This window comes from Papio anubis, chromosome 2, assembly GCF_008728515.1.
Source record: "Papio anubis isolate 15944 chromosome 2, Panubis1.0, whole genome shotgun sequence".
NCBI lineage: Eukaryota > Metazoa > Chordata > Mammalia > Primates > Cercopithecidae > Papio > Papio anubis.
The window spans coordinates 156,041,964-156,068,945 of record NC_044977.1 but is presented as its reverse complement, the minus strand read 5'-3'; the positions used below and the strand labels follow the sequence as shown (position 1 = coordinate 156,068,945).

Below are 26,982 nucleotides of genomic sequence, written 5' to 3'. Positions count from 1 at the left end.
AGTGTTCGAGAGGAAGCAGAGCATAAAAGTTTGGAAAATTTGCAGTCTGATAATGCAACAGAAAAGAAAAAAAAAAAAAAACATTTTCTGGGGAAAAATTCAAGCTTGCTGCAGAAATTTGCATAAGTAACAAGGAGCCAAACGTTAATCACCAAGACAATAGGGAAAATGTCTCCAGGGCATGTCAGAGACCCTTGTGGCAGTCCTCCCATCATAGGTCCAGAGGCACAGGAGGAAAAAATGGTTTCATGGTCCAGGCCCTGGGCCTTACTGCTGTGTGCAGCATAGGGACTTTGGGCTCTGTACCCTAGCCACTACAGTGTGGCTAAAAGAGGCCACGGTACAGCTCCAGTCATGGCTTCAGAGGATGCAAGTCCCAAGCCTTGGCAGTTTCCAAGTGATATTGAGCTTGTAGGTGCACAGAAGTCAAGAATCGAGCTTTGGAAACCCTGCCTGGATTTCAGAGGATGTACGGAAATGCCTGGATGCCCAGATGGAAGTTGGCTGCAGACGCAGGGCCCTCACAAAAAACCTCTGCTAGGGCAGTGTGGAAGGGAAATATGGGGTTGAAGCCTGCACACAGAGTCCCCACTGGGACACTGCCTAGTGGAGCTGTGAGAAGAGGGCCACCATCCTCCAGACCCCAGAATGGTAGATCCACCAACAACTTGCACTGTGCACCTGAAAAAGCCACAGACACTCAACACCAGCCCATGAAAGCAGCCAGGAGAGGAGCTGTATCCTGCAAAGTCACAGGGGCAGAGCTTCCCAAGGCCATGGGAGCCCCCCTCTTGCATCAGCATGACCTGGATGTGAGGCATGGAGTTAAAGGAGATCATTTCAGAGCTTTAAAATTTGACTGCCTTTTTGGATTTGGGGCTTGCATGGAGCCTGTAACCCCTTCATTTTGGTCAATTTCTCCCATTTGGAATGGCTGTATTTACCCAATACCTGTACCCACATTGTATCTAGGAAGTAACTAACTAGCTTTTGATTTTACAGGCTGATAGACGGAAGGGACTCGCCTCGTCTCAGATAAGACTTCGAACTGTGGACTGTTGAGTTAATGCTGAAATGAGTTAAGACTTTGGGGGACTACTGAGAAGGCATGATTGGTTTTGAAATGAGAGGATGAGATTTGGGAGGGGCCAGGGGTGGAATTATGTGGTTTGGCTGTGTCTCCACCCAAATCTCATCTTGAATTGTAGCTCCCATAATTCCTACATGTCATGAGAGGCACCCAGTGGGAGGTCATTGAATCATGGGGCAAATCTTTCCATGCTTTTCTTGTGATAGTGAATAAGTCTCATGAGATCTGATAGTTTTATAAAGGGGAGTTCCCCTGCACATGCTCTCTTGCCTGCCACCATGTAAGATATGACTTTGCTCTTCATTTGCCTTCTGTCATGATGTGAGGCCTCCCCAGCCATGTGGAACTGAGGGTCCATTAAATCTCTTTCTTTTATAAATTACCCAGTCTTGGGTATGTCTTTATTTGCAGCATGAGAACAGACTAATACACTTGTAGAATTAGGATATTAGCCCTTTGTCAGATAATAAGACAATATAGGAAAATGTCATTATGACATGCAGTTAGTAATAGATTCATCAAGACACCAAAAGAAAACAAAATTTGAAGTAACATAAATTATAATACATTAAATTCTGTTAATCAAAAAACAGCATTAAGAAAGAGAAAAAGACAAGTCACAAATGGAAGCAGATACTTGTAATATATACATAACCAAAAAAGGACTTGTATATTTAACATATAAAGTACTCTTACAAATAAATAAGGAAAAGGCAAACACCCAATAGAAAAATGAGCAAAAGATGTATAAGGCACTTCACTAAGAGTGAATTCTGAAAAGCCAGAAAACACACGGAAGGATACACAACCTCATTAATAACCAGAGAAATAAAACTTTTACCTATGAGGATATACAAATATTCACTCAACAGATTGAAAATAATTTAAAGTCTAATGGCACTAAATGCTGGGAGGATGTGGAGCAAAGGGAATTTTCATATGCTGTCAGTAGACATAAAAAATTGGTTTAGTCGTCTTTGACTAGGTTTATGAGAAAACTAGGTCTTTTTATAAAGCTAAACATGTGCATACTTCATAACCAAGCATCTCTACCCCAGGTCTATACTCTTGCACATGTGCACCAAAAGAATATATGCAATAACATTTATAAAAGGGTATGTTCAACCCAAGTGTCCACCAACATGAGAATGGATGAATGATATATAATACAGATCAATAATACCTTATCCAAAACACTCAAAATGAGCTTTTTTAAATTTTAGAAAGACAATAGAATGTTGTCTAAAATGTCTAAAATTTTTAAATTTTAGAAAGACACATATGTATACATATACATAAGTATAAACCCATACATATATGCATGTAAGCATACCTCAGAAATATTAGTTCAGCTTCCAGACCACCACAATAAAGCAAGTACAACAATAAAGTGAGTCATATAAATTTTTAGGGTTCCCACTGCATATAAAAGTTATGTTCATACGATACTGTAGTCTAATAAGTGTACAATAACATTATGTCTAAAAATGTACATACCTTAATGGAAAATATGTTATTGCTAACATACGCTAATAATTGTCTGAGCCTTCAGCAAGTTGTAATCTTTTTGCTTGTTAAGGTCTTGTCTGTGTTGATGGTTGCTGACTGACCAGGATGGTGGTTGCTGAAGGTTAGGGTGGCTGTGGCAATTTGTTAAAATAAGACAACACTGAAATTTGCTGCATCAATTGACACTTCCTTTCATGAAAGATTTTCTGTAACATAAGATGCTTTTTGATAGCATTTTCCTCAGATTAGAATTTCTTTCAAAAGTGAAGTCAGGGCCGGGCACAGTGGCTCACGCCTGTAATCCCAGCACTTTGGGAGGCTGAGACGGGTGGATCACGAGGTCGGGAGATGGAGACTATCCTGGCTAACACGGTGAAACCCCGTCTCTACTAAAAATACAAAAAAAAAAAAAAAAAAAAAAAAATTAGCCAGGCATGGTGGTGGGTGCCTGTAGTCCCAGCTACTCGGGAGGCTGAGGCAGGAGAACAGTGTGAACCTGGGAGGTGGAGCTTGCAGTGAGCCGAGATCATGCCACTGCACTCCAGCCTGGTGGACAGAACGAGACTCCGTCTCAAAATAAATAAATAAATAAATAAATGTGAAGTCAATTCTCTCAAACGGTGTCACTCCTTTATCAATTAAGTTTATGTAATAGTCTAAATTCTTTATTGCCAATTCAACATTCATAGCATCTTCACCAGGAGTAGAATCCATCTCACGAAACCACTTTCTTTGCTCATCCACAAGAAGCCACTCCTTATCTGTTCAAGTTTTATCATTAGATAGCAGCGATTCAGCCACATCATCAGGCTCCACTTCTAATTCTAGTTTTCTTTCTATTTCCACCACATCTGCAGTTATTTCCTCCAGTGAAGTTTTTAACCCTTTAAAGTCATCTTGAGGGTTGAAATCGACTTCTTCCAAACTCCTGTTAATGTTGATATTTTGACCACCTCCCATGAATCACAAATGTTCTTAACGGCATCTAAAATGGTGATTCTTTTCCAGAAGGCTCTCAATTTTCTTTGGCCAGATCTATAAGAGGAAGCTCTATTTATGGTAGTTTATATTTACTTATAGCCTTACAAAATGTATTTCTTAAATAATAAGGCTTGAAAGTCAAAATTACTCCTGGATCTATGGGCTGCAGAAGGGATGTTGTGTTGGCAGGCATGAAAGCAACATCAATCACCTCATGTACCTCCATCAGAGACCTTGGGTGACTGTGCGTTGTCAGTGAGTGGTAATATTTTGAAAGGAATCTTTTCATAGAAGTAGGTCTCAATGGTGGGCTTAAAATATTTGGTAAACCAAGCTATAAACATATGTGCTGTCATCCAGGCTCTGTTGTTCTGATTGTAGAACACAAGCAGAGTAGATTTAGCAATCTTAAAAGCCGTGGGCTTCAACTTAAAGTTATCAGCTACATTAGCCCCTAACAAGAGTGTCAGCCTGTCCTTTCAAGCTTTGAAGTCAGGCATTGACTTCTCTCTAGCTATGAACCTCTGAGATGACATTTTCTTCCAATCAAAGGACATTTTGTCTATAGTAAAAACCTGTTGTTCAGTGTAGTCACATTCATCATTATCTTAGTTAGATCTTCTGGGTAACTGCTGCGGCTTCTACATGAGCATTTGCTGCTCCACCTCACATTTTTATATTACGGAGACGGCTTTGTTTCTTAAACCTCATGAACCGACCTCTGCTAGCTTACAATTTTTCTTCTGCAGCTTCCTCCCATCCCTCAGCCTTCATAGAACTAAAGAGAGTCAGGGCCTTGCTCTAGATTAGGCTTTGGCTTAAGGGAATGTTTGGCTGGCTGGTTTGATCTTCTACACAGCCTACTAAAACTTTCTCCAGACCAGCAATAAGGCTGTTTTACTTTCTCATTATTCACGTGTTCTCTCAAGGAGCACTCTTAATTTCCTTCAATAACTTTTCCTTTGCATTCACAACATGGCTAACTGTTTGATACAAGAGGCCTAGCTTTCAGCCTATTTCAGCATTCAACATGCCTTCCTCACTAAGCTTAATCATTTCTAGCTTTTGATTGAAAGTGAGAGTAATTCAACTCTTCCTTTCACTTGAACACTTAGAGACCATTAATAGGGTTATTAATTGAATGAATTTTAATATTGTCATATCACAAGGAATAAGGAGTACGAAGAAGAGGGGGAGAGAGAGGAAGGAATAGCTGGTTGATGGAGCAATCAGAACACACATATTTATAGACTAAATTTTCTGTCTTATATGGGCATGGTTCATGGTGCCCCAAAATAATAAAATAGTAATTGTATTTTTACAATTACTATTACAATACGATAGTAACATCAAAGATCACTGATCACAGACAACCATAACAGATATAATAATTTAAAAGTTAGTAATATTGTGAGAAATTACAACATTTAAGTATCTGTGACACAAAGACATGTGTCACAAAGATATGAAGTGAGTACATGGTGTGGGAAAACTTGTTAGACACAGGGTTGCCACAAGCTATCAATTTTTACAAAATGTAATATCTACGAGGCACAATAAGTGAAGTAAAATAAAATGAGTATAATATATACATAGATAGATAATGTATATGCATATACTTATTCAAAATACAAATATAATTTGTATAATACACATGCATACTCAGAATTTACACTTACAAAATTTCTATAGTATAAACATACATTTTCACGCTAAATATCACTAAGGATTAATAAATACCTTAATAGTTCAAGTCAAGTTCTTTACTTTTAGAATTTTAGAGCTGGAATAGTGTCAGTCACGTGATGATATACTTTAGAGCAAAGAAAATGAATAAACTATAGCCATGTGATCAACATCAATGATTCAGAATCATAAAAAGTGAAAGAAGCAAATCAAAAATAGCAAAATGAGCCGTATTTTAATTGAAATACGTGTAATTGTGGCAACATTGTAAAGCAAATAAAGCAAGGCAATGATTAAAATGGATATTTCTGGAGGGAAGAAGAGGTGATCAGGGAGCATTGGTTACTCTCTTCAATTTAATTATAAATATATTTTTAAATTATATATAAAAACATATGCTTTTATACTATGATATATTTCATAACAGAAATTAAAGATAAAAAGCTATTGATTTTTACATATTGATTTTATAATGAGCCACCTTATTATTCTTTTATTGTTTCTAATAATTTTTATGTCAATTCTCTTGGTTTGTATGTGATAGCATCAACTGCATATAATAGTTTTGTTTTCTCCTTTCTAATATTAATGCTTATTTCTTTTTCTTATCATTGCATTGGTTGTTGCTTCTAGATCAATGCTAAAATAGCAGCAATAATCCTTTTTTTCTGGCACCCTTAATGAATAATTGCCTTTTGTAGTATCTTACTATTATATATATAAAGAATTTCTGCATGATAGAACTCTCTCAAGATGAAACAGGTCACCACTTGGAAAGACAGGCAGCAAGTCTATGTGAACTAGTATTTTTGTTTATTGTTTGCTTATTGATGCACATTATGTGGGGACCACTGACATTATCCCATAGCCCCCATGGGGCCAAGTAGAAGGGGCTAAAATGGAGCAAGCAATGTTTGTACTCTGGAAGGCAGACACTGTTGCTCATGAGCTCACTCAAAGGCCCGACTGAGTGGCATTCTCCTCAGAGCCAGGAGGACTGAGGTCAGGCTCACCTTCAATTACAATATTGGCTAGCTCACAAACAGGCTGGAGGGAGTCCTCCATCTTAAACCAGACATCTGCATGCCTGTGACAGATCTGTCCCCACAGGCCATTCTCTGAACAGAACACAGCTGAATCCAGAACAAACACCTCTCTCAAAGGGCCTGTGTTTCATTTAACAGAGTTCAAATTGAGTGTCTAGAAACCTCGATGCTTTTTTATTTCTAACTGCAGGGACTCCCGGGCTCCCTTTCTGCCCACATCTCAGGACTTCTCACCTTAGAAGTCTGCTGCTACAGGGGCTCATCAATTGTTCTAAAACAGTGCCCAAGATGAGTGTTGAAGCCTGGCTGAAAATGTCAGGGCCTGTGTGTATGACACACCTGCAGAACTTCCAGGTGGGTGGCGGGTTGATAATTGCTTCCAGAACCTATATGGGCAACAACACTGAAACTTCTTAAGAATACAGATTCAGAGGTCCTTCCCCAGGGTAGTAGAATTGGAATCTCAGATGATGAGGCCAGGGAATCAGTTTTTAGTTAGCTATTACTACATAACAAACCACCCCAAAACTCAGTGGCTTAAAGCAGTAAACATTTATTATTTTTCATGAATTGATTGGTCAACTGAGTAGCCCTTCTGGTCCCACTGCTTTTACCATCCACCCCATTCTATTGGCCAAAGGAAGCCATGAGGCTAGCCCAGATTTGTGGGGGAAAGGGAATAGACATTATGTCTTCATAGGAGGAGCTACAAAGTCCCTTTGCCTGAGGCATGGGTGTTTGGAGGGGTGAAGAATTGGAGACATTTTTGCACTCAATCTGCCCCATATCTGCCCTGGGAGCCTAATGCAGGCAGCCTGGCATCATTCTACAGACCATCGATGTATCCCAGGAATAATGGCACCCTCTCAAGATGTCCACAGAGCAGACTGCTCCAGGCTGCCATCATGTCCCTCACTGTGGGCCTTAGTGAATTTCTTCACATCCCAGAGTCTGTGCCTTGTTGCTAGAATAAGAATCTCAATCTTGTCAGCACTGCAAATGCAATCTTGGACCTGGCTGAAATCAACCAACTCAGAAAGGCCCTGGTTTGCCATCCAAAGGCCGAGCAACTCATTTACATAGAACATGGAACCAACTCTCCAGACTAGGTCAGCATTCTTCCCCTATGAGCAAAGAAACAGGAGAAGACAAATCAGAACCTCAGGGTTGCTCTATGTATCAAGTAGGACTTTTTCAGTTACCTCTGATGGAAACACAGCTCAAACTGACTGAAGCAAAGAGAGAACGCATTGGTTCACACAATACATTTGTGTATGTCTGGCTTTAGGCCCATCTTGACTCAGGAACTCAAATGTGCCTTCAGTAGTTGCTCCTCTCCACCTTTTGGCTCTGCCTTGTGCTGTCTGGACTTCATTCCCAAGCTGCATTGGGATACCCAGCAAAACCAGGCTTGTATCTTCACAGACTCAAGACCAACAGAAAAAGAGAACTTGCTTGTCTCTCAATGTTCCAGAAAAATCTCATTTTTTCTTATTGACCCTGACTGGGCCACATGGCTATCCCTAAACCAATCACTATGATCATCCATATTCTAATGAGGACATATTGACTATAAATAAGATGAATAAAAACTGTAGTGTGTTAGCAGTGATAGGTATTACAGGAAGAAATAGAGCAGAGAAGAATAGGGAATGTCACAGAGCGGACTCAATTTTACATGAAGTGGCCAGGGGAGATATCACTGAGAAGTGAAGGTGGTCTACAATGCCCCTCAACTTTAGCTTTATCTGATGTTTCCTCATTGTCAGATCCGAGTCATGCATTTTGAGCAGAAATACCACAGAAGGATGGTGTATCCTGCTCAGTGTGTCTTATCAGGAGGCACATGATGTCAATTAGTCCCTGTGGTATAACAAGAAATATATTTGGTCTTTGCCCCGATTTCCTGACACAGTCCTCATAAAACCCTTGGAATTTTCTGAGTGATAGGAGCATCTCTTGTTATTCATAGGAAGCCCCTGTTTTAATCATACCTGAATTTATGCTAACAAGGTTACTTAAGGTGGGGCCTCCTAGCTGCCTGGTCACCAGAATGACCAAATGATTAAAGGGTTGGACTGTAGAGCCCATCCCAATCTCCAGAAAGGGGGAGTGGGGGAGCTGAAGATTAAGCTGTATAAAGTCTCTTGAAGGAGATATGAGGAGCTTCCAGGTTGGTGAATGCATCCAAATGCTAACCCCAACTCCATGGGACAGAAGCTCCTGCATTTGGGACCTTTCCAGACCTTGCCCTATATACCTCTTCATCTAGTTATTCACGTCTACCCCTTATAATAGCTTTTATACTAAGCCAGTTAGGGTAAGTGAAGTGATTTCCTGAGTTCTGTGAACCATTCTAGCAAATTGTGGAACCAGACGAGAGGCTGTAGAAACCCCCTGAATTTAGAGTCAGTGAGAAGTATCAGTAGTCCACGACTTTTGACTGGCATCTGAAGTGGGGTTCTCTTGTGAGCCTGAGCCCTTCATTTGTGGGATCTGCTCTAACTTCAGGTAATTAACATCAGAATTGAATTAAATTGTAGGACACTCAGCTGGTGTCCAGTAATCGGTTGGTATTGGGGAAAAATAAACCCACACATTTGGTGTCAGAAATGTTCTGTGGATAGAAACAGATCACAAGAGTCCCATTCCAAGATATTAACTGTGATCACTTGATTAAGGTAGTGTCTACCAGGCTTCTCCACTGTAATATTTCTATTTTTCTCTTTATAATCCTCTAAGTATCTTGTGGAGAGATACTTAAAAATTACGTTAACATCCTGTTTCTTATCAAACTTTCACCCACTGGTTTTAACTTTTTAAAGTTCCTAGAGGATTCAAATTGTATAGCCCGGTACAGGCTGAGAACAATCACCAGGGCATCCCTCGCCCTCAGTCACGCTTTTAAAACTAGGGGAGAGAAATACTGCACAGACTCTACATGGAATTCACCTGATGGTGTGGGCCGCAGAGGAAAACAGACTATTACAACATGGCCTCCTGTGCCTAAGCTCTGTGGGGGTTGCAGGGAGCAAGACCTCACTGCCCTCCGGCTGCAGCAGAGGAAGCAGGACAGAGTAGCCAGGAGGCAGATCTCACATAGGGTGACCAACTGTCCCAGTTCACCCAGGACCAATGAGGTGTCTGAGATGCTGGACTTTCGGTACTAAAACCAAGGAAGTCCCAGGCAAACCAGGATGAAGTGGTCACCCTACACTTAGACATACTTAGTTCTCAGCAACCAAGGTCTATGCCCAGAGGTAACCCCGAAAGCCAGGCTGAAGATAACTGACTTAAAACACTGATCTTTAACAAATTGATAGGCCTAGAAAGTACACACCCAGTTTGCTAGGGGCAGCAGGGATCTGTATTGCAGACAACTGGGATACTGGCCACATGGAATTGAAAGAAATTCATAAACTCAGTTGACCCTTGACTGACGTTCACCAGAAAATGGAGATGAGGTACCCTCCCTCCTCTAAGCTCCCAGACATTCCCCACCATCAGAGCTCTGACAGCCATCAGAGGACACAGGCACCAAAATGGTGGTACTTACCTCTCCACCCTCCTCTGCACTTGTATACACACAATATACAATTATATAAAGTGTGAGGAATTCTAATAACATTCTCATTTCCTCCACTTTTCTCACATTGTTGGTGGCCCCATATGCAGGTGCTCTAAAGGTGTGTCTGGCCTGCCTGTAGGCTCACTCATCCCTGCTCCTCACACTGCAATGGTTGCTGACCTGTCCAGTTTCTGCTCAACATTAGAACTTGCCAGAGGAGATACATTCTGCCTAAGTCACCTCCATATTCCCACCCAGTACTGGGCACATGGCATGAAACAGATAACATTTTCAAATTTGGTAATTTAAAGAGAATTTAATAAAGGGCTATTTATAAAGATGTGAGCAGGGTTTAAGAAAGTGGTTCTCAATCTTCCTACATATTAAATGTAATATCCTCAGGAGTCTTAAAAATTACTACTGCCTGGGTCCCATCCCCAGGAACCTGACCAAATTAATTTAGACCTGTGCTGTCTGATAAGGTAGCCCGTAGCCCCATGTAGCCACTGAGCATTTGCAATGTGGCTAGTCCAAATCAAGATATGTTGTAAATATAAAGTATTCACCAGATTTTGAAGGCTTGGTACAAAGAGAAATAAAGAATACAAAATATCTCCATCATTTTTAAAAATAATTTCTTGTTGAAATGATAATGTTTGGATTGTGCTGAGTTAGAAAAAATAATTTCAAAAATTAATTTGACCTATTTCTTCTTACTTTTAATAATATGGCTACTAGAATCTTTAAGATTACTATGTGGCTCAAATTATATTCTGATGGACTTCACTGGTCCAGAGTATAGCCTGGGCATGAGATTGAAATTTTTTAAAAGTTCCTCAGGTGATTCTAATGTGCAACCAAGAAGCACTGGTTCAGAGAAATCACAGAAGATAATGCAGTAGCCTGTGACTGACAGCAGCAGGTAGCTGTTAGGCCTTCCAAGCCTGAAAGGGCAATGGGAGGGAGTAGTTACAGGAACATAATTCCTCCAGTGGGTAGCTCTATGAAGGAAGCTGACCGACAGGAGCTATGGTCTTTAGTAGAGGGATGAAGTAGGCTCAAAGTCAGTAGGAGAGAATCTGAGGAAGTAAACACGCTGATCTCTTTGTCCTCCTGCCTTTGATCCCCTACTGGAAAAAACAAGGTTGGAAAGGGTGGGAAGAACGGATTTGAAGAAGCAAATGGAATATTCCCAGTATAGGCACTTAAAGAATATTCTGGAAATAAAGGAAGAGCCCATGAATAAAACATGTAAGTGCTTACAGGAGTAGCACTGAGGATAGGTAGGCTGTAACTCTGAACCTCTCTTGTCCTGAGTCCTGGAATAACGTCCAGTGAGAAATGCAATCAGCAGCATTTGAGTTGCCCAGAATAGTTTTCAAAGCTAGGAAACTCCTAGGCATTCTCTTTACTCACAAACAGTAATTTTAAAGTCCTTGAGTAATTTTGTTCCTGTAGAAAAGATGTCAACTAATAATACCAGTAACCCACAATAAATTTCTTTTTGTTGAGTGCTTATCATGTGCCAGGCACTGTGCAAAATGTTTCACTTAGATTATAACACAGTGTGGCTCTATACTTTTTCCCAATTCCACAGAAGAAAATATATATTATCCATCAAGATGTAAAAACGTAAAATTGTCTCAATTCCTCCTGAGTTCCCAAAGGTGAAAAAGAAAACATTTGATGCGAATTATCCTCACATTCCAGAGGATGGCAATCAATGCTTTTGCAGGTTGTGCTAAGCTATAGTTAAACCAGGTCTGCCTGCATTCTGGCTGAAGGGACAGTGGCTACCTGAGGCATGTCCTTCTCACGCTGATCACAGGAGTGCAGGAGAGCAAGCCAAAGCACTCAGGCACTTAGTAAGCTCTGCCTGCATCATAACTACTCTCACTCCATTGGCCAAGTTCAAGAATCAATGAGGTGGTAAAGTACACCCTGTCGATTGTACTGAAAGAGCGCATGGCAGAGGGAGGGAGTAAAGAATGAGATCAATAATCCAATCCAAATGATAATAATAACAATCCAGTAATCCAAGGAGATGAAAAAACAGTTGACTTCCCCTCCCTGCTCCAGGCTTCCCAGTCCAAAGCAGCCTGAGTTTGCTCAGAGAAGGGAGATGTTTTAACCTTGACAAGGGCGTGGAGTTAGACGATTATGACACTGGATAGAATAGTCTCATTATTTGAAGTGGGACATTTTTGACACTAGAACTGGTCAGAGAGAAATTTGTCATCTGAGAATGACCTAAAAAATTATGGAATTTGCCCCAAATTCCACCTAAGGAGCAGGCAAGAACAAATCTACACATCATGCTGAAATGAGCTGTGGATAAAAGGACGGGTTGCCTGCTGATGGAACCCCCGTTGAGTCCAGATCATGCAGCAAACCAACCACATATGCTTTTTTCCAACCTCCTACTTCACAATTTTAATTTGACATTATTCAGATAGCACTCCAACATCTGTGTCTTTAGAATGTTTATTTAGTTTAATATGCTGTAAACACAGTTTGAGAAAAACTATTTCCAAGAGCAGCATTTAAAGACCGTCTTTACCCACCTTCAAAATATTTTCAGGAAAAATGAAAATCAGAATGTTTTCAACCATACCCAAAAGAAATCTGTTGTGTTCTAGTTAACATTCACAGAAGGGGAAAGAAAAAGTCTGTCACAAATACAAAGCAAAAAACACACTGTTCTGAAGCCAGCAACCACGAAGTTTATCCCTCAGAGACTTGGAAAAACCTCCCTTCCTCAGGAAAGCTTTCTTGAGGTAAGAGGAACTGCGACGGTGATTAAAGGTATCAAAAGGACTCATTTTCCCTTCTGTGACTGGTCTAATAAGACATAAACTAGATAAAATCAAGTGTATTGAACCAGTTCTCTGTGCAGACCTATGACATAAAATGGTTCTCCCTCACTCTCCTACCTCCCTTGTGAGGACAAGCACCTGTGGCAGAGGCCACATCGAGGAAGTCACTTTCCGTTGTGCTACAAATGTAGTCATACTGCTAGGAGTCAAGATGTTCATTCCAGTGAGTTCTAGGAAGTTCTAGGAAGTCTAGCCCATTTCTCAATCAGATTTCACCTCCCTCTGATGGTCCTATAGTCCTGACCTGTTAAGATCAATTTCCTTTCTCTGCCCATCCAAAACCACTGATAAATAAAGATGGGTTTACTTACTAAGCGATATGGCCTTCCTATGTGATCTCCCTCACTGAAAAATGACAAGCTGATGCCAAAGTACTGGATTTATACGTTATTCCCTCTATTTGAAAATGACAACTCACATTCCCCGACCTCATGTGGAATTCTTCTCTTCCATTTCTCAGATAAGAAAAGTCAAGTTCTCTCATCACCAGATTGAGCTTCTCAAAGACTAATACTGTGTCTTGTTCACCTCTGTACCTTCAGTCCCTGGCACACTGCCTGGCACTGTATACATTCAATGTTTGAGAATATGGAAATAAGTAAAGGATCCTGGGTCAAAGAGGAGGTGCCTGAATTTTTAGCTGATTAAAGGGCAAGCAAGAAGGAAGGGCATGACCAGCTCTGCTAACAAAAAAGGGCATGGTGTGATTTCTGCATAGGATTTCCCCCTCTTTTCCCCCACACCCAACCTTTTTGGTGCCCAAGGGCCAGTAGAAACAAGTAAAAGGAGTAAAGAGTTCTATTGGAGGGCAACCCTGAGCCATTACGCTCCCTGCTTCTGCATTTATAGTCAGGGCATGCGACCTGTAATATCTCACAGGACCTAGCACTTAGAGGAGCCCTACACTTGGTTTAATGCTTTGTGTTGCCTCCTGCAAACTCTTAACAATTTTTCAATAAAGGGCCCTGCCCGGCATTTTTATTTGGGGGGCCTTGTAAAATGATGTAACCGGTTCTGTTTACAGTACAGCACGGGGAAGTAGGGAAGGTTGGGAAAGTAATGCTAAGGTTTCTCCTAACAAGGACATTCCAGGTGTCTGTTGCTTTCACTGGAATCCTTAGAACAAATATAAAGCATCCTCTGGGGGCCTCCTCAACTGATCACCACCTCCCTCCAGTATTTGTGAACCTGAATCCTAGAGTGCTTTTCAGTATCTGACTCCTATACTCATAGGTTTAAATGGAGAAGAAAGAAGTTGACTTATCTTACTTTCAACTTTGCTGCTCATATTTATTCATCATAATTATTTTCTCTGCTACATAAGAATGTTTTATTGGAATTTTCAGTTATAATATTTCCCCAAAGAAATGCATATCTAATATACACAAAAGCCTTTACTTTTGTGTTAGACATTGCAAACAATCCCACTTCTCCTGTATCTATTTTGAGTTTGTTTGCCTCAGAATTGTCTGTCATAAACAATTCTAAAATAGAACTTGTTCATCCTCAGTAATTCCTTGTTCTTTAACTGTTGCTTCAGATAATCATATTTCCAGGGCAGCGTCTAATGTGGTCACACTTGCTATGATGTAATCAATCAAATGAAGACTCACAGAAAAATTCATTAACTCAGCAGAGAAAAGCCTCCTTCCAGGTGCTTAGCTGAGTTATTAATATTGGAAGTAAGTACTGAATTGATGATCAGTAGAAAAACTTCTAACTAGACATTGTTTTTAAAATTTGATTTCCCCATCCCTAATGAAAGAACTGCTTATTCTATATTTCACTGTATAAAAGTATGTTGAAGCTGTACTTTCATTCTAATATCTGTTTTAATGAAAGCCTGCTATATCTTTATTAGCTCTGGGGTATTTGAGCACTGCTTTTCCAATATACCAGTCTGAAATCAGAAACTACATGTTTAATATTTGTTCAAAAATTATTGTTCCCTTTACTTGTGCTTTCATTTGGCTTAATGTCCAAAAGAAATTATTGATATCCACAATAGTCAATAATACTGACTTCAGTTAGTTTTCCTCAACTATTTTCAGGCTGGTGTTGTGAAGATCAGTCATCCCTCCATTGCTAGGTCTCATCTGGCAGGAAATTCTGGCCACCTCCTGCCTAATCTTTGTCCCTAAGAAGCAGCCAGAGTTTGAATCCAGGCAGAGCACTGTGGGGCAAGGCCAGCAAGGTCACCTGCCTGGAGGAGCTTGGCACCTTGAGAGGAGGCACTCCCTGAGAAAGGAGGAAGGACAATGCTCTCCTCCAAGTTCATTGACCTCACAGCAGTCCAGGCCTAAGGGTGGACACATGGAACTGGACAGGCAATGTGACAGCTCCCTCCCAGCATTTTCCCCACCTCATCCCTTGTCTCAGTCTCAGATCCATTCAGCTTCCAAATCCAAAAGCCCATCTGTAACCAAGGAGGTGGGAGGTTGGGGGGGGTGTAGTCAGTGTCTCACGGGGAAAAGTTTGGGGAATGTTTATCCATCTTTGTTAATATTAAGACGTTATTCCCGCCTCACCTGCAGTTACAAAACTCACATATGTGGGTCTCACTGCCCAGTTTTCCTAGCATAGTTTGATTCCTAGGAATATTTTCATATCTGTCAACTAGCCGAAGGCTCTAAGTTTCCTCTTAGCCCTAAAATGCAATAATGATTCTGTGATTTGACGGTCACATGAAGAGGTTTCTATGTTATTTTCTGTCTCTCAGGGAAGAGGACACACAGTGAGCAGGCTGTGGCTGAGGCAAGCAGGGGACCCGGCCATGGCAGCCGTGGGATAGTAGCAAGCAGTGAGGATTTCTGCGCTCAGCGTGCGCTTTAATACATCATGTATGCTTATCATACCAAACCGCACCCCATGCCTCTGCAGATCTGTTCAGAAGATCTGTTTTCCAACTGTTTTCTAAGTCTGACAACTCTCCAAAAGTTTATGACAAACTAGCAGAATTCCTTTCTTTCTTCTTTCCTTCTCTTTCTTTTTTTCTTTTAGCAAGAGCACTTAAGCAGCATCACTTTTATCAACAAAAGTAATAAAAACAACATTAATGAAGAATTTGTTTTCCACAGAATTTTTTAAGATTTTTGTCTTTTGTCTGTGAATCTAAAGATTCTAGAACCCTTTTGTTTTACAACATCTTCTCTCTCCCCTCTCCGTCTTCCTCTCTCTCTCTCTCCTTGCATTCTGAGGAAAGGGAGAAAGACAGAGTTGTTTAGAATGGGCAGCCAACATTTGTAAGCTATTTGCTCTCTTTCTATAGCAGCTGAGATGAGGCTCAGAGAATACTCCCTGAAAAAGCAATCTGTCCGACACCCTCATTTTACAAAGAAACTAAGTTTCAGAGAGTTTATTCTTCCTTCAGCACTTTTGCCATCAGCCTTCCTTGCCCACATTTCCTACTCTCTGAAATACAAATGTGAGCCGCACACTGGGGGCTCTCTGAGCTTCAGCTCTGCCTACCTTTCCAGCCCATCATATACCTTCTGTTGCCCAGGCTAAATTTATTTCTATTTCTCAAGTACCCAGCGTATTTTTCTTTTTTCATGCCATTTCTTAGGGAGGTCCCTTTTCTGAAAATGTCCTTCCTCCTTCCCCACTTCCTCAAGTTTCAACTTCCTTCATCCCTCAAGGCCCAAGCCAAATGTCATGGCTTCCATGGACCTTCTGTGACCCCTCACAGACCCCCCAAGAAAATCATGTTTCATCCCTCAACCCGCGCCAGGCCGGATGCTGGGATAGTGGATTCTGAGTTAAATGGCATGCTGTCCTCACATGTGACATGTTGGCATTTTTGTGACGTGTTCCAAAAATTATCAGCTGGGCTGTCTGGGGGTTCTCAGGAACGCAGAAACTCTCTGGGGGAAAACATCTCTGCTCTAGTAATCCTGGAGCAGGCTCCTTTGGGCTGCCCTTGTATGAAACAGCTTGACTTTACAGTAAAACTTACTCAGTTTCTGCCTTTTGGCTTTCAATTTAGGCTAATATTTGAATCATTTCTCTTGGTCCACAATCACTGAATACATATATCTTGTCTCTCACAGTCGGCGGTTACAGAGGCTTCCTTGGAACCTCAATTATAACTTCTCTGGAGGATGGCTACCCATTTATTTGAAGTGTCCACAGGTCTTCCCAAAGTGCTCTTTGCATATATTGTGTAGCCTATATTTTAAGTCAGGCCATCCCAAACATGCCCTGTAGCATCATAAATTTTGAGCCACCAAGCAGAACGCTGGAGAATGCCTCTTGCCCAGGATGAATTGTAAAACAAATGCTCTCCAGTGCAGCAGGCCTCCATGCACTGCAGGCACACATACCATTCTGGCACCAGGACACCTGACAGAGCCTCTGCAGCAAAAGCACATCCAGGTTGTAGCCAAGAAATGGGCTCTTGTTTCTTCACAAGCCACCCAGTATTCTATGTTTGGCTTTCTCACCTGAGGCTTCAGATGCCCTTAGCCCCAGGATGTTGTTGCTAGGGGTTTTAAGTGATAAACCAAATTATTCACCACAGCCACAGCCTGGTTTCTTTCTGGTGAGTCTTTTTGTTGTTTGTTGTTTCTTTTTTTCTTGTGCTTCGAAAAAGAGAGAACATAGAATTGATGTTACTCCTTTTACATACTCAGAAAGACCACAACTAGCTTTCCTCATCTGTGTTCCATTTTGCAAAAGAGGAATATGAAGGAGAAGACTTTGGAGTAAATACATACTCTTCTGAAATTTGTAAAACATCGGTGATGTTCATGATTTTTAACCAAAAGATAAGAAAATGGGATAAGGTGATAAATAGTGCAAGTGGTACTATAACTGTTAAATAATAAAAAGAAAGAAATGAAAAGAAAAAAATAACCCATCACTAGGAATCTTAAATTCTGAAGGAGTTTTTAAAAATCTAATAGGAGACGAGTACCTTCCAACTGTTGTCATCCTGCTAGTGTAACCTGAGCCCTCCCAAGTTTTCAGACTCCAAAATCAGATCTAATTAAAAGAAAATGGGAAAGGACTCAGAGCCTTTTCAGCTCTGGAGAACATGCAGACAAATAAATTAAAAAGTGGGAGAAGTGGAACTAACCCAATAATCCGTGAAAAGCTCATTTCCCTCCCCACCGCCACGGATGCAACAGTGTCCTTCCTCCCTCCCCGTTCTCTGGTTCAGGGGCAGTGAGTGAAGAAATTGGCTAACAAGATCAGAAAATTTAATTACATTTCTGCCGTCCCCACCAAGAAGTTGGCTGTCACACTTCCCTTTTGCTGATCTTCAGAATGTGCTGTCTCTGATGAGTTTCCCGTCGGCTTCCATTCCCACTCATCTCCCTACATCAGCTCAGGACAGTAGACACAGACACTTCAATTTGGGGGTTTAGGAGGATTAGATACAAAGATTAAAGAGAGCAGTAAGAAAAGAGAATGTCATTATCCCCTCATTTCCTTTTGTCTGCCCAAGCCACTTTTGCCTTGGTCTTATCCCATGAGAAGAACTGTGCCATCCCAAAGGCTTAGTATCCTTGCATTCCACACCTAAAGAAGCCCCGAGGCCCTTTAGAAGCAAGTGAAACCTCCGTCAAACTGTCCACTTTGCATATGCCGACCCAAAGATATGAAAATGGCTCCCTTGAATACTGTTTCCAGGAAGATTCTAAAATGCTTTGGGCTCAAAATTAACAAACACACAAAATAGTATGATCGAGTAGTGATCTCCACTGGGGAACAGCTAGCATGCAGAATGGTGTCAAAAGAACCAGGTAGTTGCCATTCCTGTCCTAAGACAACCAGAGATTTATGGCCAAACCCAGTATGCAAACCATTTGGGACGCAGAACAGGTGTTTCCAAAATTCAAAATTTAGCTAGTTAAAAACGACTCCTTTGTTTGCTTTTCCACTGCTGGGTAAGGTGAGGTAGCAGGATGAACTGTGCCGAGGTCCCTGGGGTCCATGTGACTGAGCAGCTATTTCCCTTCACTGAATGTAGTCATCCCCTACATACACGAACCACCACACACACACACACACACACACACACAAAATCCCACAGTAGGGCAACACATACAAGCCCAAAGAAGTGACTGTGTAACTGCCTGCGGGGGCCTCTGGGACACCATAACTTGGCCCGGTCAATGCTGGTGGGCAGAGAGTGCAGAGGGAAGAAAAGAAGCCAGCCAAGGACAGACAAGCAAGGATTTAATCATTATGAACAGGCAAGATGAAAGTTTTAAGAAAGAAGTTGTATCTGCTTGGATTCCATTTGGCTGCAGGGAATAGAACTCTGCTCTTGCCACCAAGGAATCCAGCAGCAGGCAGTCTAATGCTGCTGTGACTGCCTTGGGGATGCTTTCAAGGACTCAGGCTGTGTCCAACTCCTTCAGCTTCAGTCTGTGATTTTCATCCTCATGGCTACAAGAAGCAGGTCAACCTCTGTATTCTAGGCAAAAAGAAGGGGAAGGGCAAAAGGGAAAGGTGAATTGTTTGCTCCCATTGATCAGGAGTAAAAGAGCTTTCTTGGAAGCCCCAGCCAGCAGTCGCTGCTTACATCTCATTAACCAGATCTGAGACTCATCACCACCTCTGACCAGAGGACATGTCTAATAGGACAAATTGCTGCCCCTCACTAATTGGGAATGTGTGGATGTGGAGCAGATGACTAGCAGCGTGTGCCAGAGAGTGAGTAGTCTAGGGTGTCAAAGGAAATGAGGGATAAGGAAAACAACAGAAGATGTTGGTCAGGTCAGTGGTAGGCTTCTAGTGCAATCACATACTGGAAGTTAGGAGTGAGCAATGAGGGAACCAAGGCTGCAATATGAACTTCGCATTCTCGAAGCTTGGACCTATACATCTGGACATGTAGGACTACCCTGACCATGTACAGCATAGGGCATATCCTGAATGGCAGAACCAAAAGTCTTCTCTGTTCCGTACCCAGTCATATTAGGACAGAGAGGAATTTCCCATCCACTGAGAGAGAGCAGGAATGACGAAGAATGGAGCTGAGCTGAATATCACAGCCAAACACCATGTCTCGAGGAGGACAGATCCAGGAAAAAACTCCAGAAGTTTCCCCTTTCCCCAGAGAGAGTGTCCTTGTGGCTGGGCTGCTGGCCTGGAAGGCTTCACCTTGGAAGACATGAAGGATAGTAAAAAGCGAAGGGGAAACCAAAGCAGAATCATTAAACAGAGGTCTTCAAATTCCCCTCAGCCTCCTTGGCCTTCTTAGGCTCTTGTATCAAAAGCATTCATTTGGGCCAGGCACAGTGGCTCACGCCTGTAATCCCAGCACTTTGGAAGGCCGAGGCAGGTGGATCACCTGAGGTCAGGAGTTCAAGATCAGCCTGGACAACATGGTGAAACCCTGTGTCTACTGAAAATACAAAAATCAGCCAGGCATGGTGGTGGGTACCTGTAATCCCAGATAATCAGGAGGCTGAGGCAGGAGAATCACTGGAACCCGGGAGGCAGGGGTTGCAGTGAGTCGAGAATGCACCAATGCATTCTCCAGCCTGGGTGACAGAGCAAGACTCTGTCAAAAAAAAAAAAAAAAAAAAAAAGCACTCATTTGGCCAGAATGACGTCTGAAGTTGAGAGTCTGCCAACCCAGGAATGTGCTCCACATGGCAAAGTTGGAGCTGTAAGGGTCACTGTGAGAGGCCTTCTCAAGGAAAGCAGATCTCTCACCTCCTGTCTTGTTGCTAGGGCTGACTGCACAGTCACACAGTCTCATGCCCAGCAACTCAAACAGCACTTGGACCTCCTGTCACCGGGGAGATGTGCTGCCTTAACTATCTCAAGTGTTTGTGCCTAGAAAAAAGAAAGTGCAGGTAGTGCTTTATTTTTCAAGAAATTGATGAAGGAACATGAACAAGTAAATATGAACTGCTGGAGATGTTCTTCTGATTCTTTTCACAGAGAAGGACAAAGGCTGGCTTCTGTCCACACTCACCAGGAGAATAGATTCAAAACTGAGATCTCATCAAGTAGTGCTTTGTTTGCACATCCTTGATTCATTCCGTTGCCCCAGTGTTCACTGCACATCAGCTAAGTTTACTGTGTACTTGACAATGTGCTAGGGACTTTCAGATGGAATTCAGTTATGAGACTTCATCCCAAGGGTTGCTTATGGAAGCGCTCAAGAGACAAATCATTAATAGTAATGCTACCTTAGAGCCATGTAAGTCTTTAGTGTCCACAGAGTATTTGCAGATCCATTACCCCATTCGCTCTCCACCACAACCCTGTGAGATAGTCTGGAGAAACCACATTGTGTGGTGGTTAAGAGCTCAGACTCTGGATCCGGGATGCCTGTGTCCAAAGTCTGGCTCTGCCACTGACTAGCTGTGTGACCTTGAGTTGTTAACTTAAACTCTCTGTGCTTCCATTCCCTCATCTATTAAAATGGGGTTAGGAACAGCTGCTATCTAATAAGATTGCTGGGAAGATTAAGTTAGTTATTTCACATAAGTTATGTCAAACAATGCCTATTGGCACACAGTCAACCTTTGATATGTGTTAGTTACTACTACTCTCATTATATATAGATACAGGACTACCTGATGCTCGCGTGTGTAATGTTAGAGCTAAAGGAAACTTAGTTACCACCATTTATGGACAATGAGATTGGGGCACACCATTAATCAACAAAACAGTCCAGGCCAGTGCCACAAGGGTTACAAGCAATAGGCCTAGAATCTTTCTGCCAGCCGTGATCAGGTGTCCTGAAGTTCTGTTCAAGCCAAAAGGAAGCCACAGGACACCTTCAAGTAGTAGGAGGGCTCTCAAAAGTACTTGTGATGGTTAATCTTATACATCAACTTGGTTAGGTAGGCTGTGAAGTCCAGTTGTTAGGTAAAACACCAGTCTAGGTGTTCCTGTGAAGATTCTTTTATAGATGTGGTTAACATTCAAATCAGTAGACTTTGAATAAAGCAGATTACCCTCTATAATATGGGTAAGTCTTGTGCAATCAGTTGAAGGCTGTAACAACAAAGACTGAGTTTTCCCAAAGATGAAGGAGATTTCCTCAAGATTGAACCATAGACATCCTGCTTGAGTTTTCAGTGGGCTGCCCTGAGGAATTTGGGCTCAAAACTGAAACATTAACTCTTGCCTCAATTTCCAGCTTTTAGGTCTACCCTACAGATTTCAGACTTGCCAGCCCCCACAATCACATTAGCCTATTCCTTAAAATAAAGAAATAAATCTCATACATATCCATGTATATACAAAATATTATATGTATATATACTATATATGTAATACCACAGATATGTGCTATTGTATATATGTGTGTGTGTGTATTATATATATAGTGTGTGGGATGTGTGTGTGTGTGTGTGTAGTATTGGTTCTATTTCTCTGGAGAAATCTGACTAATAAATACCCTTCTTAGGGGAACAGAGCAGTAACCTTGTATGGCTATTTCTTATGCCTAGAATGATATGCCAGTGATGTCTGCTATTTATTTGGCAGCTCTTGCCACTGTTTTTAAGTACAATTGCCACCTAAAAAGACAGTCAACCTCAAAACATGTACAGGATACCCAAGATGTTCCTATCCTGGCTAGATCTCACAGGAGATGTGAAAGACTTGCAGAACATTAATTCACGCCCCAGGTAAGAAGCAGTGGCAGAGAGCACCACAGTGAGAGTGGACACGCCCTGCTGTGCAGTGAGGCTATACTGCTGGGGAAGGTCAGGGAAGGAACAACAGCCAGATGAGGCCCTCAAGGGAAAGGGATTTACAGTGTGCTTTGAAGGTCTAAGATTTGGACAAAAACAGGGGTCTTATTTCAGTCTGGACCAGAGAGCCCACGTGGAGATCCAGACGATGTGACTCCTAGACCAGGACAAGCCAAACATGAAGTTTGCACTTTGTTCCACAGGCAAAAGGAAGACATTGTACATTTTGAAGAAATATTATGAAAGAGATTTCAACCAAGATGAGTGTAGCAGCCACATGCTACAAGTCTAGAAATAAGAGGCTCATCTCAGGAGGGGCAGACGTGGTGTGAAGCAGTCAGACCTGCAACCAAGTCCTAAGGAAAAATGGAGAGGAAGAAGGGCAAACAGTGGGTTGAGTTTAGGCACATCGTCATTGAAAGGATAGAAGGATGTGCACAAGGAAGTGTCACCTGGAAATGCAGGTACTGGCAAGAAGTCAAGGCTAGAAATGTAAATTAAACTGTAAAGAAGTCATGTCTTAAGCCTTGAGAATGAATGGGAACAGAGAGTGCATTCAGAAAAGAGCAGACAACCTTGTTCAGACCCTTGAGTGACACTCAGACAGGATGAGAAAAGGAAAAGAAGACATAAAATATGCCTCAAGGGGAGACAAAATAGGGCATGGCTGTGCTTCTGAAGCCGAGCAAGAGGAAGGGTGCATGAAGGACAGATGGTAGACAGTGTTACACATACACAATTGTGACTATGACCACTGATCATTCGTGAAGCACATTTGCATATTAATGGATGTGAGTGAAGCAGACACTTGTTTCTTCTGGTTTAGCACTACTTTTCCCAAGATCACTGGACACAGTAGTCCTCTTTCAGGACACTCAGAGCACACTCAGAACACAGTCTAGCCCAACCTCAAATACCTGGTAGACCCCAGGTTCCAGGATGATGTCCCAGATTTCCCAACAATTAATGCAGCATTTTCCCAATGCATCACACCGAATGCCTTGAACTCTGCAGGGGAACAGCATTATATAAATCTAAACATCAGGAATGTTAAACATCCTCGACAGCTGCAGCTAGAAATGGCCATGAGGTCAGCCCACATCTGGTCTGTCTCAGAGCCTCCCCAAGCAGGCTGCCCACCACCCCCATCTATCCCCACCTACCCCCACTCCCACCCCAGCCCTCTCAGGAAGAAGAGCAAAGAGATAAATAACTCCTTGAGAGCACTCTTCCTTTCTCCACTTTTGCTGTCTTTTTGCCTCTTCTCTCACAGGGTTTTCCCTGAGGAATCCACCATGTGCCTCAAATTATTTATTTCTCTTTCCAGAATTTCAACAATGGATGGATCAAAGTACCACATTTTTTCACAGCAGACTCTTGAAATGCCAGAGGTCAGAATCATTATGTGCTGGGACAAAAGGTGAGGGGCTGGAGAGAAAGCCTTGGCCTGGAGGAGCTGTTTACCAGGGAACCCAGGCAAGCCCTGGGCGTGGGCTGTGGCCCTGCACTTTGCTGGCTGGCTGGGTCTGGGTGGCCTGCAAACATTCGCCTCCTGTCTCACCCCACCACCACCCAAGATGAAGCCATCTTTTCTGCTCCTCCTTCTTTTTAGTAGAAATTGTGCCAGGTTGTATGGTCGGAAGGAAAGGACCTAAGGGTATAAACCTCTCAGCAACCATGATCCTTATAGGACTTAGTGAGCTATTTAGAGGTATCTGAGGGAATCAGAGCCTTGAGAACCCAGTAGAAACATCACTGTTTATTGACTACTCAAAAAGTCATGATTTAGAGCAGGGTTCACAAACTATGACCTGTGGGCCAAATCTAGCTGGCCAACTGTTTCTGTAAATAAAGTTTTATTGGAACACAGTGTGCCCATTTGTTTCTATATTGTCTATGGTTGTTTTTGCCCTACAACAGCGAAGTTGAGTAGTTGCAACAGAAAATACATGATTCACGAAGCCTAACATATTTACTCTCTGGCCCTTTCCGGAAAAAGTTTAATGGCCTCGATTTAAAAGGTATGGCTTAGAATATGCCAGCTCTTCCTCTCCCTGCCCCCATTCCCATCACACACACACACACACACACACACACACACACACTCCTGTCCTCCCATCTATGTGTGATGACTTATCTTTGCTTCTAGTCTTGAGTCTCTCTCTGTACCTTCCACACCTTGTGTGTCCCTGTCAGTCTTTACTTTTTCATCTCTGGCCCTTCTTGGGTTGATTTCTCTTTACTCCTCCCTGCCTCATCCATTTCCATTAATAACTGATTATATATAAAAAAGGGGTGTTGTTTTCTCATTTGTTGAACTTATTTAGAGACCTGTTCTAATTATGAAAGTGAATGAATAGGAGCTTTGTATTCTCTGAGGGGAAAAAAGAAAGAAAATATAATTGTGCTTTAGTTCTGTAGTCCTCAATTTTTTCCCATTGTGGTTCAATGGTCCATGGTAGAAAAGGTTCCTCTTACACACATATCACTATATTTTTAAAAACATCCTTAAAGAATGTCATTGTGCATACTCTTTAGTTCCAGTTACCTGAGAAACCGTAGACAGTGACTCTGAGAAATTCTAGCCCACATTTGTAATCCGAGTTAGGAGACATTAATTGGAAGCATGATTCTGTAATATCTTTGTCTGGGAGGGTTTCGGTCACTTGAGAGGTTTTCCACAACTGAGCAATTATGGGGTCACAAGAGAAATTCAGCAACAGTGGTTTCACTTATTACAGCACTCATCATGGTCTAACTTATATGATAATTGCGAAGCTATGAGCAAATTGAGAACTGAGAGCATATCTTACTCATTTTCGTAACCATCACTCTCCCAACCTATCCAAGGACCTTGCTAAGTAGCTGGCGCATAGTAATAATGAGCTACCATTAATGAAAGTTGCTTCTTTGTGCCACAAATGTGTTCAGTGATTTATGTTCATTTTTCATTCTAACAACTACTTTGCCAAGTAGAAGTTATTAGTCTCATCTTACATACAAGGAAACTGAGGCTCAGAGAAATTAAGTGGCTTTCCAAGCCCTTGTCCTGCTATGGCAACAGTCTCAGTACCTGTTTTCCAGTTCCTAGGTCTGGATCTAACCTTGATGGCCTGACATTGACCCTCTACCCTGACTTTTACCCTCCAGTCTCTGGCCCAGCATTAGGCTTCCCTGCATTTCTCTCCCTCCTCACCCACTTGTTGCTCCCAGTCCTGGTTCCTAGGAGAGATGAATTCCTCTGGGTCAGCCAAGAAGAACTAGGAGAGTCTATCAGTCAATCCATAGACAGGCAGTAGGACCACAGTCCTCTTTCGACATTTCTAGGAAAAAGGAAAGGAGGAGCCAGAGTCTCAGCCCCTGCAAACTCATCAAGAGGTGCAGCCTTATGAGGATTTTTCTAGCCCAGCTGATAACAACCTGGCAAGTTGGGAGCCAGAGGCTCCATTCTAACTGATCCATCCTTCTCTGTCTACCTCATTAGTTACCATGCATGCTCAACCGCTAAGCTCTCCATGCCCTATATGAACACAGCCAAAATGATAAGGGCTCTGCAAATGCCCTAGTTATCTTCCTACTCCTATCCTAGTAGCTTTGCCCAAGCAAGGTCAGATGGAGTCCCAGGATGTCTACTGTTAGGAGCACACCATGCAGGGACCACACCAGCCCCCAGATGTGAGCAGCAGGTATTATACCTGGAGGCACTAAGTCTCTCCACTGCTACAGCCAACACTGGTACATGCCCAGTCTCCACGGTGTTCTTCCTCCCAAATTGGCAGAGAATGCTGACTGCTCTGCACACCTGCCATCCCCATGCCCAGAGAATCTGAAAATGGTTTACTGCTCTCATCAATCTGAATTCTTACATCCCAGTAGCTCATCTGAAGGTGGGGCTGCTGCCAGGGACAAGCACTCAGGGTTCTGGCTGCAGACACTGGCTTCCATCATCAAGTGGATCTAACCCCACCCCCAGCAACCACCAGCCCCCTGTCCTTCATCCTGCCCACTCTTTCTCTCCAGGAGAATCAGAGAAGCTGAAATTTGTAAGGAATTTATGTATCACCTAATTATAGGATCTTAAAAATAAGGGTCATGAATGGATTTCCAAGAATGGAAATGGATTCTTTTTCATGAATCTCCTAAAATTATATGAAAAAAGCCTACACACACACACACACACACACACAGAGAGAGAGAGAATTGTGTACTGTTGTTGGGTGTGTTCACAGTTTTTAAAACGTTTTCAGAGGGGTTTATAGCAAAAAAAAAAAAAAGAATTAAAAAGTTAAGAACTAGTGATTGGTTTTGGAGATGCAAAAACAAGACACCCTCCCCACTCACACCACCAAATAAAAACGTCTCAGGACTTACGCTTCACCAAAGTTCCTTAACTGTCTTTCCTCTCCCTTTTTATTCCTCCCTTTGATGTCAAAAAGAGATGCAACAGGCGGTATAATCTAATTAGAATATGGACAAAAGTTGTCCCTTTCTGACAGGAAGTTTCTGATTCCTAAAATATGCTCCCTTAGCCCATAGAAAGGCCTTTGTAATTTGG

At 42.1% G+C, this 26,982-nt stretch overlaps 1 long non-coding RNA gene across 1 annotated transcript; it reads left to right on the top strand.

Moving 5' to 3' along the window:
* The first annotated feature begins 13,967 nt into the window (after nucleotides 1-13,967).
* LOC103882342 lies at nucleotides 13,968-24,296 on the top strand. The gene is made up of 2 exons (XR_644123.3): nucleotides 13,968-14,438; nucleotides 23,755-24,296. It is a non-coding gene; the product is annotated as an uncharacterized LOC103882342 (long non-coding RNA).
* Nucleotides 24,297-26,982: the final 2,686 nt, after the last annotated feature.